This window comes from Notolepis coatsorum, assembly GCF_963971535.1.
Source record: "Notolepis coatsorum genome assembly, chromosome: 11".
NCBI classification, from domain to species: Eukaryota; Metazoa; Chordata; class Actinopteri; order Aulopiformes; family Paralepididae; genus Notolepis; species Notolepis coatsorum.
Genome location: NC_140175.1, coordinates 91,853,767 through 91,872,235, shown reverse-complemented (window position 1 = coordinate 91,872,235; position 18,469 = coordinate 91,853,767). Strand labels below are relative to the sequence as shown.

The 18,469-nt window shown below is 46.2% G+C and overlaps 1 protein-coding gene across 1 annotated transcript in view; it reads right to left on the bottom strand.

The window, feature by feature from the left end:
- LOC311237188 (uncharacterized protein) overlaps positions 1-18,469 on the bottom strand; it is a gene marked incomplete at both ends in the record, with an annotated part of 204,709 nt that overhangs the window by 152,420 nt on the left and 33,820 nt on the right. The window lies entirely within an intron of this gene.

Below are 18,469 nucleotides of genomic sequence, written 5' to 3'. Positions count from 1 at the left end.
TTGCCTGCACATTCTATTTGCCTTATAAGCGCAATTGACCAAAGTAATGTAATATCATACTATCCTTATTGATGTAATAAATATTGTAAACGAGTATTTTGTGTGGAAAACCGTGTTATTGTGGGAGTGTTCTAATCTAATATACTTATGTACAGTATTGGCCAGGAGTACATAGACGGTAGTGATTTAATGATATCAGTACTTGATTAATACAGTCAGGGAATTGTACCCCTCAGTTACACATATTGTGTATACAACGTGAATGCTATGGTCGATCGCATTGCCGTTAGCATGTAAACTAACAACAGCGTCTTATAACTACTACTATTGTCGTGTCCATAAGTTCAGCGTCCGTCCTCCTGCTACGCTATAGCGAGGGGGGCGTACTAGCGTAGGTCAGCGGCCAATCAGAGCGCAAAACGGGAACCCGGAAACGCCGATGCGTTGTAAAAAGGCTACACGCATCCGGGCTACTCAGACAGGATAAGCAATCGAGCCTGGATGCAATCGAACTGACTTCTGGCCTATCACTGCACGGCTTTGTCAGTCATGTGATCACACCAACCCGGGAGAAAGATGGCGGTATATATACATACGGTGGGGAGAGAATATATACATACGGTGGGGAGGAGACTGTACATTAGGAGGGGGTGGGTGGGTGGGAGAGAAATATACATATGGCGGGGAGAGAATATATATATATACGGTGGGGAGGAGACTGTACATTAGGAGGGGGTGGGTGGGAGAGAAATATACATACGGTGGGGAGAGAATATATACATACGGTGGGGAGGAGACTGTACATTAGGAGGGGGTGGGTGGGAGAGAAATATACATATGGTGGGGAGAGAATATATACATACGGTGGGGAGGAGACTGTACATTAGGAGGGGGTGGGAGAGAAATATACATACGGTGGGGAGAGAATATATACATACGGTGGGGAGGAGACTGTACATTAGGAGGGGGTGGGTGGGAGAGAAATATACATATAATAGACCGTAAATACACACTTTCAGATACCACTAAAATATGGCAAAATAAGAATGGTAGAATTCACATTGCCTTGTAATCTAACACATACTTTGCTTTGTTCAAACCAGAAATATTCTTAGACACCTTTGTTTTTACATACTGTATGCTATGTGATATGTCCATGTCAAATTGTCATCCATTATTACACCCAAAAGTATTCAAAATAATCTTCAAATTAAAATACTCTTTCTATATCAACTCCATCTATAGAAATTAAAACATTTTCATAATTTTTTTTGATTAGCAAAAACTAAAATAATAATAATATAATAATTCGTTTTTTTTTATTTTATTTTTTATTTAATGATAATTATTTTGTATCAAACCATCTTTTAAGTGTAGGGGGAGACAGTGACTCAGGAGGTAGAGCAATCGTCTGGCAATCAGAAGGTTCCTGGTTCGATTCCAGCTCCTGATTCTCCTGGACCTGTCTGCAGCCTTCGACACAGTCAACCATCAGATCCTCCTTGAATCCCTCGCAGGAATGGGAGTGGCTGGCTCTGCGCTGACATGGCTGACATCATACCTCAACGACCGGTCGTACCAAGTGTCATGGAGAGGGACCCTGTCGGCCCACGCCCCCTGTCGGCTCAGTCCTTGGACCCCTCCTCTTCTCCCTCTACACCAAATCTCTGGGTAACATTATCACGTCTCATGCCTTCTCGTATCATTACTATGCCGATGATACTCAACTCTTCCTCTCCTTTCCTCCCTCAGATATCCACATCTCTGAGCGGATCCCGGCCTGTCATCTCCGCCTGGATGACGACCAACCACCTCAAACTGAACCTAAGCAAAACAGAATTGCTTCACCTGCTGCTGCCAGCCAAATCCTCCCCCCTGACTGACCTTTCCATCACAGTGGAGAATGTAGCTGTGGCCAAGTCCCCGACCGCCAATAACCTTGATGTTGTCCTTGCCGACCTGCTGAACTTCTCCGCTCACATCGCAGCAACAACCAGAACCCCACTTCTTAGGGACCTGCACTGGCTCCCCATTGCAGCACGAATCCGCTGCAAGGCCCTCAACCTAGCATATCGTGCGGCGAAGGGAACGGCTCCCGCCTACCTCCGGTCAATGGTCTCTAACTACACACCCTCAAGACCCCTACGATCTGCATCCTCTGGCTGCCTCAGACCCACTCCTATCCGAGCTCCGGGAGGGTCTTCCTAATATAGTAACATACACTCAACACTGTAGCACTCAAGTCTGAACACTTTGATGAACATTGTTACTCAGCTGATAGAGTTGTACCCTTCCCGCTGACTTGTCGTACAAAACTTGTAAGTCGCTTTGGATAAAAGCGTCAGCTAAATGACTAAATGTAAATGTTGAGCAAGACACTTAACCCCTAACTGCTCCCGATGAGCAGGTTGGCACCTTGCATGGTCACCTCCGCCGTCGGTGTGTGAATGTGTGAGCAAATGGGTGAATGTGAGGCATAAGTTGTAAAGCGCTTTGGTTAAAAGCACTATATAAATGCTGTCCATTTAATAAACAATTTTGACCATTTAATCTACAATGGGTTCTGGTTGTAGATCTACAATGGTTTTTAAACCATTTCCTGAACTAAAAGAATGTTTGTCATCTGCAAACAAAACAAACTGCAATATCTTTGACACGTCACATATGTCATTACTATATAAAATCGGCAAAGGATATACAACATGTGCAAAAGACTATGCAAACACAAAACAGACTGTCGCATGGCAGTGAAAGGGTTAACCCTCTGTGTATTGTCGCAGTGAAAGGGTTAACCGTTTGGTAGTGTGGCAGTAAGGGTTAAAGAGCTGCTACAAAGTAGGGCTGGGCGATATAACGATAACGATAAATATCGCGATATATTTTAATAAAATATTTTTTATTTTATTTTTTTTGACCTGCAACAGGGCAGTTTTAAAACCAGAGACAGTGTACAGACTTGTCTTTCTTGCCTGCAACTTAAAGTAATGGCTTTGCTTGTCCAAATGACAATACTGACCAAATTGAGATTTATTTTTCTCTTGTCCATTTATTTTGTTTGCTTTCTAATTTAAAATACAGTTTGAAACCGTCTGTACAGTAGGCTATGTGTGCTAGCAGAACTAGACTCCAGTCACGAGTCACGGTGCACATGTGCGGTGGTTTGTCCACCAAAAAAGCGCCAAAAGATTGAAAATAAACGAGCAGAGCCAGAACTGTTCAACTCCCCTGGAGCCACAGCAAGCAGAGAAGCCGGTTTACTTTCGCTTTTAAACAAGCTGCAGCCTGAGAACTGGAGTGTGAGGGGCTGTAACACTAAAGATGGCGGCAACGACAAAGAATTGCTGCAAAATAAACATACATATGTTGTTTAAAAAAAAAAAAAAAAAAAATTATACTTATAACAATTTAGATAATTATCGATATCGAGAAATATGATAACATTATCATATCGTTATCGCGATATGATTTTTTTCCATATCGCCCAGCCCTACTACAAAGCTATTATTTTTGTCTTGTTTATGATTGTCGATGAAATTCACAACCTCTTGTCCCATTCCTTGGTTTAAATCTGCACGAACAATGAACAGTGCTGCCATGATTTGTATGTCTTGATCTTTCTAATAAGAGGAATAAATCTATTTTTTAAGCCACCTACTCGATCTCTTTCTTGGGTGTCGTCATGGTCCCTACATCCATAGGAAATGTGAAAAATACATTTTAGTTTTTGATAACTGGAAAAGTCATGAAATTTTTTTGAAAATTGTCATGGAATTCCAAATAATCACCCCAACCAGTAAAGTGTTTAACCCTTTACCGGTCACCCTTTACCTGGAAATTCATAATTTCAACTCTAGAATGTTATTTTGGTGCTATTTCAAAAGTTATCTACAATTTTGAAATAAAAAAAAAATTGATTTTCCCCCTGTAAATTAAGGTTAACCAAAGTGTCCGTAAACAGGCGTTCCCTAAAAATGTGGGGGCCATGGGGCATATTTTTCCTTAGGGGGCATATCTATGAAACTTGGCAGGCTGATTCATAACATAAAATAAATAAGAAAATATATTGGGAGTTTTCTTGAATTTGCGTTGCCATGGCAACAGTAGCTGATAAAGGCCCAAATAAGAATAGCTATAAAAACTATATAACTACAGGGTACTACATGGTACTATTGATTGATTGATTGATTGATTGATTGATTGATTGATTGAATTGATTGATTGAAAAGTTTATTAACAGATTGCAGAATGGGTACAGTACAGTACTGCTCAATAATAATAACTACAGGGTACTACATGGTACTACATGGCAATGCATGGCACTACAGGGTACTACATGACAATACAGGGTACTACATGGTAATACATGGTACTACAGTACAGGGTACTACATGGCAATACAGGGTACTACATGGTACTACAGGGTACTACATGGCACTACAGGGTATGGTAGAAGTAATACCTAAGTGTGACTGACTAGATCAGGGGTGGCCAACCAGTCAGAGACTAAGAGCCACAAAAATTACTGTGGTACCACAAAGAGCCACACCATATACCAGCGTTTCTAAACCTTTTTTTTCAGTCACGGCACCCTTCATGTGTTTATAGGTCTCACCCTCTGGCCTCTGAAGTTGCTAATGTCTTTTTTATTTGGGCCTCACAGGGTTAAAAGTACCCTGTGAGACCCACGGTTGCAAAAAATTACAAAATCACTTTTAGCCATTTAAAAAAAGAATGTTTATAGGGCGGTCAGGTGGCGTAGCGGAGATTGCGCTCGTCACCAACGCAGGAGATGCTGGGTTCGAGCCCAGCTCTCGGCGTTGCTACCAGATTGGCTGGTCGTTCATACTAATACAATTGGCAGTATTAGGGGGTGGGAAGCTGGTGGGTGGGAATCTGGCGTTGTGGACAGCGACGCCTACAGGTCAGGTCTCGGCGCTTGCTCAGCAGGAGCAGGACTTGGTGGAGATAGCGTGCCCTCCCACGTGTTACACTTCACCAATGAGAGTCCTCGCTGCCAAGTGAAAAGACGTCACTGGCAGTCGCCACACATATCGGAGGAAGCGTGCGGTCGGCTTCGGGACGCCCTTGTACCAACTCGTAGGAGAACATGCATACAGCAGCCAGGTAGGGGAGGGGGGGGAATTGGCACGGCGACTAAATTGGGACGGGGAGAAAAACAGAAAATTGGAGAAAGAGAAATAAAAAAATAAAATAAAAAAGGATAATGTTTATTTAAAAAGTTTTAAGCACATGTAGGCCTATAGTCAATTGGTCCTGTTGTTCAGCCTCACAATGCTATTTGATAGTAAATGTGTTTATATGTCCCACCCTCTGGCCTCTGAAGTTGCTAATGTCTTTTTAATTTGGGCCTCACAGGGTTAACCTCTTAAGCCCGAGATATACAGTAAAAGTGTATATTTTCAGCATTACGTTTGTTTACCAATTATTTTAACTGTTATTAGTGAAATATAAGATTATAGAAATCTACCCTCCCAGAAGAGATACCGATGGTTAAACACTTTAGATGTTTGGGAGTTGAAGTATTCCCTACCATAAGCCAAACGGTGAAGCACAATTACATAAAAATCCAAAATAAAATCAAATACGACTTTGACAGGTGATCAAAACTTAAAAACTCAGTACAGGCACGGGTATCAATAGTTAAGATGGACGTCCTACCTAGAATCAACTTCTTCAGCTCAATGCTACCGTTACCCCCTCCACATGGTTACTGGAAAAAATTACACTCCTCCGCATACAAATTTATTTGGAATAACAAACCACCACGTATAAAAAGATCCACCGCACAGAGAAACAAAGCAGACGGTGGTATGGCATTTCCAGATTTTTTCCACTATTTTAAGGCGTACACTTTAAGACCACTGACAACATGGTTTGATCCCCAAGCATCAGTATCCTGGAGAAATTTAGAAGAAAATATAGTAGCTCCACATAGACTGCAGGACATAGTATACACCAAATTATCAATTAAGCAATGCGAACGGAAATTTGGCCCCATAATTACTCATGCGATCCGGATATGGCGTGAAACACAAAAAAAATATTCTAACCCACATAAATGGCATAATCATACTCCCTTATTCAATAACAATGCACTCCTGATTGGAAAACGACCTATAAGATTCCCTAGATGGGAAAAGCAAGACATACACATATTAGGAGATGTTTTCAACAAACAGGGTTTTTGTAGTTATGATGAAATACACAAAAAAATTATCTCACCGATTCCACATATTATTTTTACGCACAGTTATTGTTATGTTTGAAGGCTCACGGTGTTCCATTAAGGATACCAATTGTACACCACAGATACCACAAATTCTTCTATGAAAGAGAGACATCGAGAGGTTTTGTATCAGATTTTTATCATCAATTACTAACGTCCTCGTATGAAACCCTCCACCTAGACTCAGTCTGGAGGAGGGATATACCAGACCTGGAAAAAGATTTTTATTGGCAAGAAGCCTGGGCAAATGTTCGACTTGCATCAAGGAACCCGGACCATCAACAAATCAATCTTAACTATATTCACAGGACATACTTGACTCCTATAAGACTGAACAGAATGGGTCTTAAACAAGACTCCAAATGCTCCTTATGTACAAATGGGGACGAGGGGACATTTATGCACATGTACTGGGACTGCCCACCAGTTAAGATATTCTGGAAAGAAGTGACCCAGCAATTATCAAATCTCTTAACTCTGAATATACCTGTACACCCCTCTGTATTACTGCTGAATGATGTTTTTGAGTGTGCAGTACCTATACAGCTAAAGAGATTGGTTTTATCTGGTATCACAGTGGCTAAAAAGCTGATAGCATCACGATGGTTTCAACCGGAAAAAATTTGCCGGAAGGTCTGGATTCTTACATATCTCGATGTGATTTATCTAGAAATATCTACAGCAAGAATTTTGGGTCTCAATGAATCCAAAATGACAATATGGTTAGAAGTGGTGGAGAGAATAAAAGCTAGCATATAATGGTACTAGTGTCTGGTCAGGAGCGAATGATAATAGTGAGTGTAGTCTTTTGAAGGAAGAGACTCAGGGCTTTCAAATTTCGAAAAACTACCCTACCCAGCTCACACCAGCCCCTGTCAATCATCTGACTTCTGGATTTACTTTTTTATTTCTCTTATTTTTTGGGATTATCTCCCACAAACCTGAACGTTATTGCCATAAAACAGAACGCAGTTAGTTTCTCTACCTTTCTGTGAACGTCTTGCAAAAAACAGTGTTGCAATACGATGAAAATGGTGGAGAAATTTACATTATAAAAAAGATGGCAGAATTCAGTACTGTATCTACAAAACCTTCTGTTTAATAATCTTCCCTTTATTAATTTGCTTAGATTTTTCAGGTCTGGTCAATTTTAGCATGGTGTTATTCACAGTCAAAGATTAAAAAAAATTAAATAGAATTGATATTCTCCTTTGGTTCATTACAATTTACTCAAGCCTAGTAACATACACACTATTTCTGACACTGATCCATATATGTCCCTAGATTCAGATCCCAAGAACATGCAAATGATTTAAAACAAAATTATTATAATTATTTAAAAAAAAAATTATGGATGGAACCTGTGCACATTGACGGGCAAAGAGCCGCATGCGGCTCACGAGCCGCGGGTTGGCCACCCCTGGACTAGATGCATCGGGCATATGTCTAAAAATGGACACTATGTCACTTCACCTGAAGGGGCATATGAGCGTTTATGGCTTCACCACTTTTTAGCTAACAACTAGGGTTGCCACCCGTCCCGTAAAATACGGAATCGTCCCATAATTGGAAAAAAAGACGCGTTCCGTATTGAACTGATACGGGACGCACTTAAGGTTGCCAGTATTGTGAGAGAAATGAGCCAGCCGACCTACAAAAACAAGCCAAAAACAAGCAAAATTGTGTCCAAAAGTTGCGGAAAATAAACAGACTTGGCAACTCTGGTATGATGGGCGTGCGCTCAGCAGCTCACGACCAATGAGAATTTGTGCTTTCACTTTGCTAAAACGTTCTGTGCGGTTGTGCCAATCCACCGGCGCGTCCTAAAAAGACAAAACGCCTCCAGAAGTACAGACGTGAGTGGGAACTGGCAAACCCCTGGCTTGATAGCATCAGTGGAGATGTTTATAAAGCAAACTGCAAAGTATGTAGGTGTGTGTTTTCTGTGGCGCATGGTGGACTGACTGAGGTCAAACAGCATGCCTCAAGAGAACAAAAATATTCCCGAAATATAAGAACTCAAAGGACCCAAGCAGAGGTTTCACAGTTCTTCATGACTTCAGGCTGCGGTTACACTAATGGCCAGTTTTCGTTTCTGTTGTGTCCTACTGTTATACACAGTGTTTAAAGAATGCAGTTACTTATTTGCACCACTTGGTGTCACCTGCCTAGACAGGTATGTAGAAGAAGCATGAATACAGGAAGTGAGGCTTGCATGCCATGATGTGTGATGCAGGAACTAAACAAAGAATAGTCAATTGAAATGGATCAACTCTCTCCAGTGTCTTATTCATTGCCATCCACCTCTACAAATTGGCGACGAGATAACCCACCTGCTACAGTTTGATTACAGAAGACTATTTTTGACCATTTATTTGTGAAGATGGCTGTAAATGTGCCTTATCCTGCTCCGTTTTTGCAATGCCCTGGGAAGCCTACAATTCCTTTCAAGACATGGATGCTAATGTTTGACAACTACCTACTGGTCATAAATGCAACAGGGAATACTTGGCCTACTGCAAGGAAAAGAGCTGTTCTTCTTCACTGCCTTGGAACAGAAGGACAGAGGACTTTTCACTCATTGCCAAACACAGGTGATACCTATGATGCTGCTGTTACTGCATTAAGTGCACACTTCACACCAATGACTAATGTGGTAGTGGAACGTCACACATTCAGAAAAAGGGTACAAAGCCCACATGAGACTGTTGCCCAATATGTGGTTGCTCTCAGAGAGCTTGCATCTTCATGTGACTTTGGTGATAAGAATGATGAGATGCTGCGTGATCAGCTTATCCAATATGTTACAAATGCCCATATTAGGGAGAAGCTACTACTGGAGCCTAATCTCACTCTAGACAAGGCTATCACACTTGCTACACAGATTGAGTCTGCAGCTGAACAAGCTAAATGCATGGTTGGAGATAAACCTAGCTTTCAAGTACAGGCAGTGCAAAAGAAACAATTTCGATCACGGCCTCAGCATAAACCATTCACACCTGCACCTACTGCTGCAACTGGGAAGTCCTCCCGTACATGTTTCAGATGTGGATCTGACAGTCACCTAGCAAATGCTCCCTCATGTCCTGCTGCCAAGGTTACTTGCAAAACTTGCAACAAGAAGGGACATTTTGCCAGAGTGTGTCGCTCTGCTCCTACATATCAAGTAAGAGAAGTGGAGATTCCTGAATTGACTGTCCTGTGCATTCAAGAGGCTGCCGGTAAATCTGATAAAATAAAATGCAATGTCAAGATCCAGCCTTCAGGCTCACCAGTCTATGCCATGGACCTGGTTGTTGACTCTGCGTCCCCAGTGTCCATACTGCCCAGAAGTGTGTTTGAAGATCATTTTGGTGAGTCACACCTAACACCACCTTCTATTCAACTAATCACATACACCAAGTCACCCATACCTGTGCTGGGATGTCTTTCAGCATTGGTGACTAGAGATTATGTCACTGCTGCAGCAACCTTCTTTGTGGTGGAGAAGGGGACCCCATTGCTGGGCCTGGATTTGATGATTGCACTGAACATTCACATTGTAGGGGGTGCTGTGATTCCTCCTCCTTTTGCCTCTGCTCCAACTGCCCCTGTGCTGCACCTCTCTACCTCTCCCCCACTAATTGGCTGTGCTAAAAAGTTTGTGCACCGGGTCAAAGTCTCTGCCTCTGTTCCCCCGGTTCGACAAAAACTGCGCCGTTTGCCCCGTCTGTGAGAGATGCAGTCACAGAAGAGATAAACAGACAGCTGGCTGCTGGTGTGATAGAGAGGATTGATGCTTCCCCCTGGGTGTATCCTATCGTTGTCACACGAAAGAAGAGAAGAGGCATTGATTCGTATGTGTGTGGATCTCCGAGAGCCAAACAAGGCTGTCATTACAGACTGCTATCCAATTCCACACATAGATGAGCTGCTGTCCACTCTGCGTGGGGCCACAGTGTTTTCAACCATTGATCTGGCTAGTGCCTACCACCAGGTGCCCCTACATGAGGAAAGTAGGGACCTGACTGCTTTCATTACCCATGAAGGACTCTTCCGCTACTGCCGTGTGCCCTATGGCCTCTCCTCTGCACCATCTGCATTCCAAAAGATGATGGCTACCATACTCAAAGGCCTGCCAGGGGTGCAGAATTATCTGGATGATATTATCATCTATGGAGCCAACAGCACAGTACATGATGCTCGACTGAAGCAAGTTCTACACCGCCTGCAAGAGGCAGGTCTACTCCTGAATGAGGAAAAGTGCTGCTATAATCAGTCAAGTCTACGCTTCCTGGGCCACGTGGTGTCAGCTGAAGGTATTGCACCTGACAAAGAGCACATTGAAGCTGTTTTGGATGCCCCAGCTCCGACAGATGCCGCTGCCGACCCTGCCCTGGATGCTGAGCCTGAAATGGTTGCCTACATCACTGATGCTCTTGCTGCTCTGCCCATTACTGACTTTGAGGCTGCTGCTGCCTCTTGCCCGGAGATTTCTGCACTCCGTAAACAGATTGCACGTGGCTGGCCACAAAAGGTGAAAATGCTGAGTCAAGAAGTTGCCCCATACTTCCCCATACGTCATGAACTGTCAGCAGAAAACTCACTGGTGCTTCGGGGAGCACGTCTGGTTGTGCCAATCGCACTGCATGCTACTCTGGTGGCTCTTGCACATGAGACACACCAAGGAGTGGTGCGAACAAAGCAACGCCTGAGAGAGTACTACTGGTGGCCAAAGATGGATGACCTGGTCCACTCTAAATCAAATCAAATCAAATCAAATTTATTTATAGGGCCCGACAACACACGTTAATGTCCCCATGGGCCGTACAGATCTTCTTTAAACAAGTCAAGAAGAAAACATAACAATAAGTCAAGAACAGAACAAGAACACCATAAGGTCCAAAAAAATTTAGATGAATGCAAATAAATGAAAGCATGCAAGCACTCCCAGACATACCCCACGCGAAGGTAAGGAAAAACTCACTAAAACCTAACAATAGGGAAAAAAGCTCCACAGGCAGTGTGGAGGAGAGAAACCTTAGAAGGGCCATTCAAGGGGGGATCTCCCTTCTTAGATGTTGGTGATAGTAGTGTTGCAGACGGACAGTTGGTAAGCATGCACTCATGTGTGTAGTGGAACACAGATGAGTGCATGCAATAGCAACTGTACATTTTGAAAAATTAAAGATAGAGCTAATAGCGATAGCAACTGAACATTTTGAAAGATTAAAGATAGAGCTGATAGCGAATCTATTTGAGGCACAGGGGCAGCGCAAAGAGGGTCACGTCCTCCCCGTCTTAGTCAAGGGACATTTAACACTCCGGTCGTGGCTCAGGGACAGCCGGAGACAGGGAGATAGGGGGCGGCGCAGAGAGGGTCGCGAACTCCCCGACATCATCGCGGGACATCCGGCACTCCGGTCACCACTACGAGACCTCCGGAGACAGGGGGGCACGCAGAGGGGGTCGCAACCTCCCGGCCTTCGTCACGGGACGTCCAACACTCCGGTCAACACTCCAGGACAGCAAGTCATAGGGAGACAGGGAGACGGGACAGGCGTTAGACAGCTCATGAGATTGTAGTAGGCGGACATAGCAATAGATACAAGTGGTAGGCATATATGTGAATGGAGTAGATATATGAAGTAGGCGTATTATGTGAATAGAATAAAAGTACTTAACCCAGCAATGAAACCGCGTTGACTGTTAATCAGTTGACAGGACCACGGACAGACGGCGGTGAATAACTGATCCAAGGCCTCGGAGGTGCATGTAGAGCAGTCACTACAATCTTGGCCAAGACCCCGAGGCATCCATCACCTTAGTCAGCGCCAGGAGACGGGCACTCAGGGTACAATTCAGTCATGTCAGCCATGCCAGTCCAATGACAAGACTGCAAAGACACGCCCTGCTCCACTACAACCAGTTACATTCCCGGACAGGCCCTGGCAAAAGCTTGCAATGGACATTGTCGGTCCATTGTCAGGTCGACAGACTGGGATATGTTTGAGAGGGCTTACGGTGATGACATTGATGGACTATCCCACTGCATCACAGACTACATCAGGTTCTGTGAGGAGAGCATCGTACCCACAAAGAGGGTACGCTGCTTCTCAAACAATAAACCCTGGATTAGCAAGGACATTAAACACCTGCTAAACAGGAAAAAGAGGGCCTTCATGGCAGGGGACACTGAGCAGGCCAGGGCTGTCCAAAGGGAGCTCAAAAAAGAGCTAAGGGCAGCCAAGGTCAGCTACAAGGACAGGCTGGAGGGCAGACTACAGGCCAACAACACCAGGGAGGTGTGGGCGGGGGTCAGGAAGATCACTGGTTTCAAACAGCAGGGCACAGCTGTGGAGGGCCCTCCAGAGCGTGCAAACGAGTTCAACTCGTTTTTCAACCGCTTTGACCAGAGTGGCCTCCCCACACCCCTCCCCCCACCCATCGACACCAGCACCAGATCACACCTACAAAGCAGCCCCCCCACCCCCCACCCCCCCACACCCATCAGCAACGGCACCCCACCCCCAACACCAGCAGACTGCCCACCACCCCCAACCCTGACGATCACAACCAGTCAGGTCAGTAGGCAGCTCTCCAAAATTAATGTAAACAAGGCCAGAGGACCGGACAACACCAATCCCAGGGTGCTCAAGGTATGTGCAGAGCAGCTGGCAGCACCGCTCCAGCATCTTTTCAACCTCTCCCTGAGGCTGGAGAGGGTGCCCCAGCTCTGGAAGACCTCCTGCATTGTCCCGGTGCCCAAGAAGGGACGTCCCAGCACCCCCAACGACTACAGGCCAGTCGCTCTGACGTCACACGTCATGAAGACGTTTGAGAGACTGGTCCTGCAACACCTCAAGCCCCTGGTGCGTGACTCCCTCGACCCCCTGCAGTTTGCATACCAGGCAAACATCGGGGTGGAGGATGCCATCATCTACATGCTCCACAGAGCGTACACGCACCTGGAGAAGCCGCGCAGCTCAGTGAGGATTATGTTCTTTGATTTCTCCAGCGCCTTCAACACCATCCAGCCGTCACTGCTAGCGGAGAAGCTCTCTGCGATGCAGCTGGAGCACGGCTTGGTGGCCTGGATCAAGGACTACCTCACTGAGAGGCCACAGTACGTCAGACTAAAGGACAGTCAGTCTGACGTACTGGTGAGCAACACCGGCGCCCCCCAGGGAACTTACATTTACATTTACATTTAGTCATTTAGCTGACGCTTTTATCCAAAGCGACTTACAAGTTCTGTACGACAAGCCATCAGGAAGGGCACAACTCTATCAGCTGAGCAACAATGTTCATCAAAGTGTTGAGTGCTACAGTGTAGGTTAGTTTATTAGGACAAGTGCATGACAGTACGGTTAGTTAGGGTTAGATTTTTTTTTTTTTTTTTTTTTTTTTTTTTTTTTTTTTTTAATTCAGATAATGGTTGAAGAAGTGCGTCTTTAGTCGACGGCGAAAGATTGGACGTGATTCGGCTGTCCTAACTGGGGTGGGTAGTTCATTCCACCATTGTGGGGCAAGGACTGAGAATAGGCGACTTCTCTTTGATGACCCTCCCGGAGCTTGGATAGGAGTAGGTCTGAGGCGGCCAGAAGATGCAGAGCGTAGGGGTCTTGAGGGTGTGTAGTTAGAGACCATTGACCGGAGGTAGGCGGGAGCGGTTCCCTTTGCCGCACGGTATGCTAGGTCGAGGGCCTTGAAGCGGATTCGTGCAGCAATGGGGAGCCAGTGCAGGTCCCTAAGAAGTGGGGTGACATGGGCCGACTTCGGTAGGTTTGAGATCAGGCGGGCCGCTGCGTTCTGAATGAGTTGAAGAGGCTTAGTGGCAGTGGCCGGGAGGCCAGCGAGCAGTGCATTGCAGTAGTCGAGGCGGGAGATGACTGTTGATTGGACGAGGAGTTGGGTGGCTTCTTTTGTCAGGAAGGGGCGTATCCTTCTGACGTTGCTCAGGAGGAATCGGCAGGTTCTGGTCGTCGCTGCGATGTGAGCAGAGAAGTTCAACTGGTCGTCGAGGACAACACCAAGGTTCTTGGCGGTCGGGGACGCAGTCACAGCTGCATTCTCGACTGTGATTGAAAGGTCGGTTAGGGGGGAGGATTTGGCCGGCAGGTGGAGCAATTCTGTTTTGCTTAGGTTCAGTTTGAGGTGGTTGGACGTCATCCAGGCTGAGATGTCGGACAGACAGGCCGAGATCCGCACAGAGACGTGGATATCTGAGGGAGGGAAGGAGAGGAAGAGTTGAGTATCGTCGGCATAACAATGGTAGGAGAAGCCATGAGACGTGATAATGTTACCCAGTGATTTAGTGTAGAGGGAGAAGAGAAGGGGTCCTAAAACCGAGCCCTGGGGGACACCCGTCCGCAGGGGGCGGGTGGCCGACAGGGTCCCTCTCCATGACACTTGGTAGGAGCGGTCATTGAGGTATGATGACAGCCATGTCAGCGCAGAGCCAGCCACTCCCATTCCTGCGAGGGCCGCAAGGAGGATCTGGTGGTTGACTGTGTCGAAGGCTGCAGATAGATCTAGGAGAATCAGGACAGAGGAGAGGCCTTTCGCTTTTGCTAAGTGAAGTGCCTCTGTGACCGCAATGAGGGCTGTCTCTGTGGAGTGACCAGTCCTGAAGCCTGACTGATTAGGGTCTAGGAGGTCATTCTGTAAGAGATAAGTAGTAAGTTGGTTGGATACAGCACGTTCAAGTGTTTTAGAAAGGAAGGAGAGAAGAGAGACAGGACGGTAGTTGCCTATGACAGTAGGGTTCAGGGTTGGTTTTTTTATGAGCGGCGTGACTCTGGCTTGTTTTAGGGAGGTGGGGACCACCCCCGAGTTGAGTGAGGAGTTGATGGTTGCAGTTAGGAATGGGAGGATGTCTGGTGCTATGGTCTGGAGGAGTGGGGAGGGTAGCTGGTCCAGCTGGCAAGTAGTCGGACGGTTTGACGTTACCAGTGTCAGGGTCTCTGCTTCTGTAATGGGAGAGAAAGATGACAGAGTGAAGGATGAGGTTCTCGATTCAGCATTTGGAATGGGTGGGGGTTGGGAGAAGGAGCTGCGGATGTTCTCCACTTTTTCCTCAAAGAAGATCGCAAAGTCTTCGGCAGAGAAAGATGAGGGAGGGGGGGGTGGGGGGGGAGTGAGGAGGGAGGACATGGTAGCATGCAGTTTGCGAAGATTCTTGGCAGAGGCCTCGATCCTATGGTGGAAGAAAGAAGCTTTGGCATTAGTGATGGTTTTGGAGAATGTTAACAAGAGGTTGTGATATGTGTCGATGTCAGCAGTGAGGCGTGACTTTCTATACTTCCTTTCAGCTGCTCTCAGGACCTGTCTTTGTTCTCTCACTGGATCTGTCAGCCATGGACTGGGTGGGGAACGGCGGGCAGGTTTCTCAACGAGGGGACAGAGCTTGTCGAAGGAGGTTGCAAGGGCTGAAAGGAGGGTGGAGGTTGCCATCTCTGTGGAGAGAGCAGAGAAGGTGTCACTCAAAGGTAGAGCGGATAGTATGTCAGAGGAGAGGGTGGAGGGGGATAGGGAGGGCAGGTTGCGTCTGAGTGAGACTGTTTGAGTTGGGGTGAAGACCTTTCGGTTAAGCATGAGAGTTAGTGAGAAGGATATGAAGGAATGGTCAGATACATGTAGGGGAGTTACCGTGGTGTTAATGATGCTGGAGTTACGGGAAAATATGAGATCCAAGGAGTTGCCTGCTTTGTGGGTGGGAGGCATGGGAGTGGGAGTCAGGTCAAACGATTGTAGGAGGGAGACTACTATGACTGACTGAGATGAGTCAGGCAGGTTGAAGTCGCCCAGTAGAAGGAGAGGGGTACCATCTTCCGGTAAGGAGCTAAGAAGCATGTCCAGCTCATCTGTGAAGTGATCGAGCGGACCTGGAGGGCGGTAGAGTGTAACAATGGTGAGATTGAAAGGATTAGAGACAGATACTGCATGATATTCGAGAGAGGAGAGTGACAGTTCTGGGAGTGGTGTTACGTTTGTAGCCCATGAAGGAGATGTCATGAGGGCAGTGCCTCCACCCCGTCTGGAAGGTCGTGGTGTGTGAGTGAAGTTATAGTTTGTAGATAATGCTGCAGGTGTTGATGAGTTATTGGGGGTTATCCAGGTCTCAGTTAGAGCCAGGAGCTGCAGATTTAGACTATGGGCGTAGGCAGTAATGAAGTCAGCTTTCTTGACTGCTGATTGACAATTCCATAAGCCTCCCCGTACTGTGACAGGTGTATTAGTGGCTGTAGGAGGGTAGGAGAGATTAGCCGGGTTACTAGCAAACTGGCGTGGATGGGTAGAGTCAGTTCTGGAGGAGCAGATTGTGGATATAGGTATGTGACACATTGTATTGTCGAGAGTGGCAGGGAGGGAGTAGAGAAATAGCAGTGTGGGAGGGAAATATAGGATTATGGTGTACTTAGCACTGGGTGGATCGGTGGATCACTCGGCGGTGAACTCCAGGATAACTCCTCCTCTTTGTCCCTCTTCGTTTCTCAACGCTTCGCTGACGCTACACCAGCAAGCCTTTAAATCACTATCACTAATTAGTGCTGTCTTAACACCTGGCCCTTAATGGGGGCACTTAACAAAACAAAATGGCAGTTTTAAACACGCCCCTTTAATCAAGTCAGCTGGTTCCTCACTTTTAAGATTCACTAATAGACTTAAAATGGCTTACCCTAGTTTTCAGTATAAAGCAATGTTTCTCAGTGAGAGTGTCCTGTCCTTCCTTAACAGAGCCCAGTACAGAGTGACTTCAACACAGTGTGGACCTCTGCTTTTAAACAGGGCAGGCTCTTAATGGCTCACTCAGCAAATCAGATGCTACTAGTAAACAGGAAACAGTCCCTTAATGGGGGCACTTAACTAAACAAAATGGCCGTTTTAAACACGCCCCTTTAATCAAGTCAGCTGGTTCCTCACTTTTAAGATTCACTAATAGACTTAAAATGGCTTACCCTAGTTTTCAGTATAAAGCAATGTTTCTCAGTGAGAGTGTCCTGTCCTTCCTTAACAGAGCCCAGTACAGGAACTGTGCTGTCACCCTTCCTCTTCACCCTCTACACCTCAGACTTCTGCCGCAACTCCAGCGGGTGCCACCTGCAGAAGTTCTCAGACGACTCCTCCATCGTAAGCTACATCACCGACGATGATGAGGAGGAGTACAGAGCCCTGGTGGAGAGCTTCGTGGGGTGGAGCGACAGCAACCACCTCCAACTCAACACCAGTAAGACCAAGGAGCTGGTGGTGGACTTCCGGAGGGGCAAGAAGAGGCCCCCCCCGATTCCCATCTCCATCCGAGGGGTGGATGTGGAGATGGTGGACTCATACAAGTTCCTTGGGGTACACCTGAACAATAAACTGGACTGGTCGGACAACACAGAGGCCCTCTACAGGAAGGGACAGAGCAGGCTGTTCTTCCTGAGGAGACTCAGGTCCTTCAATGTGTGCAACAAACTGCTGCAGTCCTTTTACCAGTCTGTTGTGGCCAGCATCCTCTTCTATGCTGTGGCATGCTGGGGAGGCTACATCAACTCAAGGGACACCAACAAGCTCAACAAGCTAGTGAGGAAGGCTAGCTCCGTGGTGGGAGTCGAGCTACCTAGACTTGAGGTGATGGTAGAGAGGGGGATGATAAGGAAGCTGGATGCCATCATGGAGAACCCCTACCACCCCCTCTACGACGAGCTAGTCAAGATGAGAAGCTCGTTCAGCCACAGACTCATCCCCCCCCCGACACTCAACTAACCGCCTCGGACAGTCCTTCATACCAGCGGCCATCAGGCTCCACAACAGTGGGCAGCGACTAGCAGCCTCCAGGCCCCACAACAGGGGGCAGCGACAGCGACTGTTACCAGACATTGACCTGGGACTTATAGGAACCCAAGGGGGACAAAGTAGACTACCCTGGTACTTTGATTAATGTATACTCAGTAGATAGTAAATTATAACACTACCTCTTGCATACTGCACCTCATGTGACACTGTGAATAATGTGAATATTCCTCAGCTAGTCAGATAGTAAATTATATTGACCATATTGATCAAATTGTTTACACTGCCTGTGTTGTCTTTTACTACCTGTATACTGTGTTGTTTTACTACCTGTACCCCTCCCCCCTCCCCCCCATGCTGCTATGATGCCTGAATTTCCCCAAGGGGATCAATAAAGGAATATCTTATCTTATATTATCTTATCTTATCTTTTGAAACAGCTACATGGGACTGTCGATATGCCAT